Source organism: Lupinus angustifolius, unplaced genomic scaffold, assembly GCF_001865875.1.
Source record: "Lupinus angustifolius cultivar Tanjil unplaced genomic scaffold, LupAngTanjil_v1.0 Scaffold_49_159, whole genome shotgun sequence".
NCBI classification, from domain to species: Eukaryota; Viridiplantae; Streptophyta; class Magnoliopsida; order Fabales; family Fabaceae; genus Lupinus; species Lupinus angustifolius.
Window position 1 is genome coordinate 1324 of NW_017722329.1, and position 9096 is coordinate 10419.

A 9096-nucleotide genomic window follows, 5' to 3' on the forward strand; every position below is an offset into this window, starting at 1 on the left:
AATGATAAAAAATGGAGTGTGTAGGACTTCATAGAAATGGTTGGGGTATTTTAATTAAAAAATATATATTTTGAGTCAAAAATATTCATTTTGCAAGTTTTGTTTATTATTGAAAAAAAGGTTTTTTATTTTGTTATAAAAAAATGGAACTAAATTGATTTTGAGATTTAATCGATTAAAAAGAAGCGGCGTAGCGCGAGCTTTCGAAGATGATGTGAGAAGAAAGAGGCCTCCGGGGCGACCTTCTCTCCATCTTTGATTAAATCTCAAAATTATTTTACATTTTGAAAAGTATTTGTTGTCATGTTTATAAAAATGTTCAAAAAGTTTTATTAGTCACTTCCTATGAAAAGAATTTTTATGAATTATCAAAAAGACTTGGTTAATTGTTGTATAAAAAAATAATTTTTGCAAATGACAAACTTTATTTAATTACAGTGAGAGAAAAATTTCTTGGCTACTAAAATAAGTCATGAAAAGGAAAATTATTATTACTTACACTAAAGGGATTTTGACCTAAAGATTTAGATCATGTATATTTTTAGGATAAAACTAGACCATTATGATTTTATTTATGTGGAGTATATTAGTTGATAACTATCTTACTTCACTTACTAAGGCAACTAGCCGGGAAATAATAAACATACATATAAGTGAATATTGCAAAAATATAATCCTTAAGCAAAACAACAACAAGATAGACTTAAATAAAAAAACCTCACGTACAGATTGTAGAAATATGGGATTTATCTCCTAATTGCTCTCTATCTTCTTCATCCTACGGTAATGGACAAGGGTAAAGGGAAAGAAAATCCCTAAATCTCACACTCTCTTTCTCATTTATTACGTGGCCAAGGGATTAGAATCCCTAATCTTAGAAGAATAGGGACAAACCCCCAAATCCTCTCCTCTTCCTCACCTTCGATGGCCAAGGGATTTGAATCCCTAATCTTCTCCTCCTCTCTTCTTCATCACGCGGCGAGGAAGCAAAATCCCCCTCCTTCATATCTTCTTTTTCTTCAACGACAGCAATGGTGATGAGGTGCAATGGCATCGATTCCTTTTCTTCTCCATTCGACGATGAAGGTGAACTCGTCTTCCTATTCACCTTTTGTTCTTATTCGATTAGCTTCGGTAATGTTAGATTGCTTTATGGTTTTTTTCTTTTTGGGTAGGTGAATAGAAGGAGAACGAGGACGATGTGGCTAATTGGTTCGTGGTGGCTCCCGATTTTGGGGTTCTTATCTTCGCGATGGTCACCAGAATAAGATGAGGTCTCATCTACTCTTCTCGACTAATTACTCCCGAAAGGGATGGGACCGATTCAGGTAGTATTGACTTACCCATATGTATCTCCTGCATGTGGGGTTTCTGGACGAGATTGTTGTGCTAAGAGGATTCCTAGGATCCCCAAACGCGAGGATTAGGATATCGGTGAAGAAGGAGGCCATTGGAGTCATAGGTCGTATGGCTGAGGCAAGGTAAACCAATAAGATATCGTATCCCTCTCTGTTTGCTTTTATGTATCATTCAATGCTTAAACCAATGGGTGACATGCATATGATAATTAGGAGGTATATTAATTTATTGAGAACAAGTCGAAAGGATTGCTTTTGTGGTTATCATATGCTCTCAATCGACATGGTATGTGTAATCTTTGCGAAATGGTTTGTATATATGAGGGCTAGATTTGGTTGAAATTTAAAATAAGTCATATTATCATGCTTTAAGGTTATAACAATATACCATATACTTCGCTCTATCTCGTTTTCTTACTTTAAGTAAATATACTTTTTGCTGAAATCAGTGTGTATGATTGATTATAATCACTCAAGCATCCAAGTATATCATATAAAGCAGGACATGTTCATAGCACGACATTTTACGGTTTGAATGCTTACCTGAGTATATGCTTTTTGCTGCTGTATGATGTATTTGTTGCTGTCCTTCTTGATTTGCAACGCTTATGAAATATAATTCTATCTTCGGACTGCTTTTGCTTGGATGTATGTATATTGATTGCCCCCTGGTTATGGTCGTATAAACTAGTATGATATGTGAATCTCTTTGTGACTTACTCTTTTTGTCTATTTCTTTGCCTTTTTTACTGAATGCCCCCTCTGATTTTTGTGGTGGTGTATCCGTGATTAGTAGGTGCATGTATGTTTTTTGTGATATGCTGATTTCGCAATGTATGTGTGATATGTACGTGTTCTCCTCTCTTTTTGCTGAGTGTGGTGTATAGGATATATGTATGGTATCGTGGAATTTTTGGGGATGATAGGATAAAGAGAGGATGACAAGTTTTAGTGGGGTTGATTGAGAAATTCTGACTAAGAAGGTGCTGTAGTGTTAGAATTTTGAGAGGAGATTTGGCCTCTCTCACTGTGTTGTTTATCCTTACAGCACTGCATATATGCTCTGTTTTCTCTAATTTTCGTGTGGTGAACCCCCTTTTTCTGGTTGTAATGCCCCTCCTTTTATAGCTGGTTAGTTGGGCCTTTTGGGTTGCCAATTGAGAGTTAGGAACAATCCTGACTCTTGTATTCTGAAACTGTCTATTTACTGCTGATTATATGCCTTTAATATGCTCATCACTGCTTTGTATACTTATTCTGATCATTTAGCACATTTGTAACTTATTTTGTACAATTATGCTCATTGGTGTACCTTTATCACAGTTCTTCCGTTATGGATGGTGAATCAAACAATCTGAGTATTAGATCTGCAACAAGTTGAGCAAAAGATGAAGACTTATCTCCTAGCAATGTTGTAGGGGTATCATATTCCTCAATAAGTCTTTGATCAAGAAGCAAAACCGTACTAATGTCAATAATATATGTTACTCTATTGTGCAATTGTAATGACACTAGAGTTAGTGAAATGTTGCTTAAGAGTTTGCTGGATTAAATTATAATGAAACTTCTTTTCTTGATGTGGTATACCCAAAATATAAAGTGTTGCACTTTTGAGATTTAATGCTTCGTATTTCAAGTTGAAGACAATTCATGATTTTTTATTATTGTGGAAGTGATATGTTATAAAGTTAAATATTAACTTTTAATAGTGAATGTGATTGAAATGAAACTCAAGGAGACTCAAATATTGTCAAACATCCTATTAAAACCATGGAGATACAATTACTCACATGACATAAAAAATATTCTTTCCAATTTGAATATTGTTTCGATTTTTTTTTTGTTTTAAATTTTGTAAATAGGCCAGACAAAATTAAGTGTTCACAACTCATTTTAGTCCTTTAAAATTTTCATAAGTAGTCGTTACATGTAAACAAAATATCTAATTATTACAGGCTTACAATTGGTAGTTAAAATGTACTGCATCAAATATTAGACATGTCATCTCTTCTTGGCAACATTGATGCAACCATTGAACACTTTCAGGGAATCTGGCCCATAGGCAGAGTCAAGACGTGCAGATCCTAGAGTTTAATCAAGACTAGGGTAAAATTTCTATCGAACAAAGTAGGAATGTCATATGCATGTGCTTTAATCCATTTCTTGGTTCCTAATGTTGAAGAGGACAATATACTAGTGTGATTGCATGTTGATCTTAATAGGTTTAGAAATTCAATATCAGAGAAGGGTCAGGTTTATTGCTTCCATGAAGTTGATGGTCTTGGTAGAATTTGTAGTGGAGATTACTCCTATGCTATAGGAACCTGAAAGGAAAGAATGAATAGACTATGTCATCCATTGATAATGGAAACTTGCACAAGAACAAAATAGTAGAAACCAAAGACATACCCAAACACTTTGTCCCGAAAAAAGGTAATCCAAAAATTGACCCTAATTTTACAAATGAAAAACATGAGTGAAAGGTTTTTTTTGCTTTGTAACTTGAAGGTAATAGATTTAAATCCTTGAAATTTGATAACTCATCTGAGTTAATAAAGATGATTTAGGGATGAAGATCTAGATGAAGAAACTTTGTCTAGGGTTCAACATTTCGTTTACGAATAAGGACTAATATATGGAACTTATAGAAATCTCAAGGACTAAAATGAATATTTTTTCTTAGAGTTGGTGAACGAGAATAAGATGACACAAATGACTTCGTTTTGTGCCTTAGTTTTTTCTAAATTGAAACTATTTCATTTCGTTGAGTTGGCAAAAATATTGAACATGGAATTGTCACGTGTTGTCACATAGGTAGTTAACGTGTCACATCATCAATTTTGTTAATATTAACAGACATAGGATAACATAAGGATTGACGTTAATCTAAGTTTAAAGGTTGGGGAATAGAGTGATAATTTAAATATATTAGGGGCTAAATTAGTGTCCACAAATAACATAAGAGAGTCAAATGAGTAATTCCTCAATACAATGTTTATTCTTCTCTGTGTCATTTATATTTATTCTCTGTAAATTTTAATTTTCGTTTGTGTTTCATTATAAAACATACTTAATCCATATAAAATATAATTTTTTTAAGAGTAAATTACACCGACACTCCTTGAGTTTTAGTGAAATTACATAAACCACCCCTCACTTTTCTACATCTACACAACCCCTAATTTTTATACTGTCATTACACTGACCATCCCTGTATGAGAAATAATTATAATTTTTTAAACAAAAAAAATGTGATAAATGCAATTAAGTTAAAGAAAATATGATATATTGTGGAGACAAGTTCAAATAATATATGAGTTGATACATCATTATTATTTTTGGTTCATTACGATATAGTATAAGAGCAATTTAAACAATATCTCTTTAGAATTGTTGATGCATTTTATATCAAAAAATAATAAAGATACATTGATTTGTATATTATTTGAATTTTTCCTCACAAAATATCATATTTTGTTTAACATAATTGCATTTATCACATTTTTTGTTTAAAATATTACACTTATTTATCATGTGGGTAGTCAGTGTAATAAAAGTATAAAAACTAAGGGATGTTTGTGTAGGTGTAGAAAAGTGAGGGATGATTTATATAATTTCACTAAAACTCAAAGTGTGTTAGTGTAATTAACTTTTCTTTTAATTATCAAAGTTCATCCATATAAAACCTAATTCTTTTAATTATCTATGTTCATCCATATAAAACCTAATTCTTGTAATTCTACTACATAAAAATAAATAAAAGATTTGTAGTAAAGTATGATGTGAATCTAACTACATTCAATCCTGACAGTGAAAATTATAAATGTATAACCTGAGTGAAAATGAAAGTAGTATTTTGAAAATAGAAAAATAAAATTATATGATGCCTATTTGATTTCATTCTTTCCCTGAATCATCTAAAAAAATATTTATTCTTTTAATTATCTAAGTTCATCCGTACAAAACATAATTCTTTTAATTATCTAAGTTCATCCATATAAAACATAATTCTTTTAATTCTACTACATAAAAATAAATAAAAGATTTGTAGTAAAGTATGATGTGAATCTAACTACATTCAATCCGGACAGTGAAAATTATAAATTATAACCTAAGTGAAACTATAAATGAAAGTAGTATTTTGAAAATAGAAAAATAAAATTATATTATGCCTATTTGATTTCATTCTTTCTATGAATCATATAAAAAATATAGATGGAACAATAAATAAAAATAATATTTTGGATATAAAAATATAAAATAGCACTTGGTGTAGGAGGGCTACAAAGAAATGTATCAAAAGTTCAAAACAGCAAAAAAAAAAAAAATGATTGTCAGTGAAATTTGAAGCCATTCCCCAACTCGATTACACAATGATTACTTGAAAATTATACACTAATAAAATGTTGGTTTGAATAAAAAATAAAAAAACGACTCTGCTGGGGATCGAACCCAGAATCTCTGGTTCCGTAGACCAGCGCCTTATCCATTGGGCCACAGAGTCGTAATGTCTATTACTGAAGCACTAACACTTCTCTATTATTTCAAATAATATATGATCAAAGTTTGTATCAGCAGCACCAACCAACTCTATTACTTCTCCGTTACCAGCGATCAGTAAGCGCTAGCTTTGTCATTCCGTTGCTGGGATTGCAATTCATTATTGCGCTGAGTCTTCTTCTGCGGCTGAGATTGTGGCTCTTGCTGAGGATGGCTGTTCAGCTGTTGAAATTGTCTAGTTTGGCTGGCCTGTTGTTGGTGTTGTAACTGGAACATTTGTTGGTTAATAGCAAGCTGTTGAGCCATGCAGCTAGAGAGGAGAGACTCTCCACAGAGGTCAGCAATAGTGCGCCTTAGGCTAGAAAGGGTGTTCAATGCCAAAAAACATGAAAGACTATTTCATGTATATATAAGTGAGAAAGGGTGTTTTTTGGAACATTATAATAGTATTCATGTTTTTTATTAGCTTGTCATCTATGATTCAGGAACATTATAAAAAACAACTAGGTCTAACTCAAACACCCTTTCTAGACCTAGTTGTTTTTTATAATAGTATTCATGTTCTTCTTTTGGATTGGTTTTCATTTTGTTAGGAGTATGAGAATATAGTTTTGGATATTTTTGCCTTCTACAATTAATTATATCAAAATCATCAATAATTTTCAAGGAGTAATCACCTCCATTGTTAACCTCTTCATCTTCTGGTAAATGGTATATTATTTCTAATGCACTTATTCGAAATATGATATTATGAAATCGAGATTTTACTTCATATAAAAACACCGGAAACTTTGACACTTCCAATGACAAGTATTGTGCAAATTCTTTCAAACCATTAGAAAACTAAACATCTACATATCATGTTGTCTAAGACACATGATAATAGCCCTAGTAACTCTCTGATAATATTCATCACTTATAATAAGTTTCTTTGGTTGGGGGTTAGATTCTTCTGCTACATTTTCTACAAGACGTTAATTAAACAAATGCAAAGAGTCAAGACTTGCATATTTGAAGTTGACCTTGGTTTTGATGAAGACAATGGGCATACAAAGACAGCATGAAGATCTTGCAACAACAAACAAGCCAAAGACTCAAGGGTGATATCTATAGACTTAGGGCTTTATAACTTTACTTTAGTAGAAGTCTTAAGATGATTACCTTAGATCAAGTCTAGGTTAAGTAAACCTAGGTGGGAGTCTCACAAGAACTAAAAATGAACAAGATTAAAATTGAGACTGCTAAGGATAGAGCACAATGCGGAAGCACATGATTTAATCAATTGAGAACAAAAGAGAAGTAAGTAAATGATAAAGAAAATAACACACAAGATTTAACGTGGAAAAACCCCTCAGTGTGAGAGGAAAAAAACTACGGGCGATCAATAGCAAAATTCCACTATGTAAAAGGAAGAGTACAAAAAATCCTCTTATAATGATGAGGACAAATGACAATATTTTTTCTCACAAATACTCTCTCAAATGGAACAAGAATTCTCACCAAGATTGCACTCGCAATATATGTGTAAATGAAAGAAATGTTGTGTGTTGTGAATATGATTTTGAAGCACTCTATATGTGTCCTTTTATAGGCAAGCAAAGTCTTGGTATCTTGGATTCCAAACATTGGATGCTTCGAAACAAAGCCATAAAAGTGACATAAAATGCCCTTAAAGAGAGCATAAAATTGTCATAAAATTCTTTTAAGGCATAGTAATGAGAGGCATCTAACAATCTCCACCTTGGCTCGAATTTGATAAGTTGCTCATCGCCAAATAATGCCCCGAAGGGCACTCAAGTGCTGTAGAGACCAACCAAGTCCAAGCAAAGTTGGAACTTGGTATTCGGAAGTGGCTTGGTAAGTATATCTGCTGGATTCTCTGATGTGTGAATCTTTTCCACCATAATTTCACCAATAGCAACAATATCTCGGATAAAGTGACGTTTTATATCAATGTGTTTGGTCTTGTCATGATAACGATTATTCCTGGTCAAATGAATAGCACTTTGACTATCACAAAACACTGTAAGAACACCCTGTATTAGACCAAGTTCATTTACCAAACCTCGGAGCCAAATAGCCTCCTTCACACCCTCCGTTGCTGAAATATATTCTGCTTCAGTCGTAGACAATGCAGCAATGGACTGAAGAGTAGCTTTCCAGCTAATAGCACTATTACAGAGAGTAAAGATGTAACCAGAAAGAGACCTCCTTCTGTCAATATCACCACCATAATCCGAATCAACATAACCTACAACGTCATCAGTTGTAGCCTTGTTTCTGTCAAATACCAAGCCAATACCAGAAGTACCTTTTAGATACCGAAAAATCCATTTTACAGCACTCCAATGATCCTTTCCAGGATTATGCATATATCGACTTACCATGCTAACAGCATATGCTAAATCAGGTCTAGTGCACACCATAGCATACATAAGACTACCAACTGCACTAGCATAAGGAATATGTGACATACGCTCCATCTCTTCCTCTGTATGTGGGCAAAGATCTAAAGATAACTTGAAATGTGCAGCAAGTGGAGTAGAAACAGGTTTACAATTATTCATATTAAACCTTTCAAGCACTCTTTCAATATATTTCTCTTGGGATAAAAACAATTTACCAGCTTGACGATCCCTGTGAATCTCCATACCAAGAATTTTCTTGGCTGCACCTAATTCTTTCATCTCAAACTCATTATTGAGTTGAATTTTCAATTTCCGGATCAAAGACTTGTCACGTGAAGCAATTAGCATATCATCAACATACAGTAACAAGTATATGAATGATTCATTTGGAAATTTCTGGAAATAAATACAGTCATCAAATTGACTCCTGCAATAACCTTGCCCAATCATAAAAGAATCAAACCTCATGTACCATTGTCTGGGAGCTTGCTTAAGGCCATATAATGATTTCTTCAATCGACAGACAAGATGCTCCTTATCAGGAACAATAAATCCTTCAGGTTGTTCCATGTAAATTTCTTCTTCCAGCTCTCCATGTAGAAAAGCTGTCTTTACATCAAGTTGCTCCAACTCCAAATCAAATAAAGCAACAAAAGCAAGCAAAACACGAATAGAAGTATGACGAACAACAGGTGAGAATATCTCATTAAAGTCAATACCTTCCTTTTGATTAAAACCTTTAACAACTAGTCGTGCTTTGCATCTTGGATCTTCAACCCCGGGAATACCGTCTTTCTTCTTATAGATCCATTTACATCGTAATGGTCGTT

General features: G+C 33.1%; 1 long non-coding RNA gene and 1 other non-coding gene across 2 annotated transcripts; one reads left to right on the forward strand and one right to left on the reverse strand.

The window, feature by feature from the left end:
* The first annotated feature begins 772 nt into the window (after window positions 1-772).
* Window positions 773-2979, forward strand: LOC109338945. Its single transcript, XR_002106608.1, has 3 exons — window positions 773-1086; window positions 1176-1481; window positions 2682-2979. It is a non-coding gene; the product is annotated as an uncharacterized LOC109338945 (long non-coding RNA).
* A 2810-nt stretch (window positions 2980-5789) lies between these two features.
* TRNAR-ACG lies at window positions 5790-5862 on the reverse strand. Its single transcript has one exon. It is a non-coding gene; the product is annotated as a tRNA-Arg (tRNA).
* Window positions 5863-9096: the final 3234 nt, after the last annotated feature.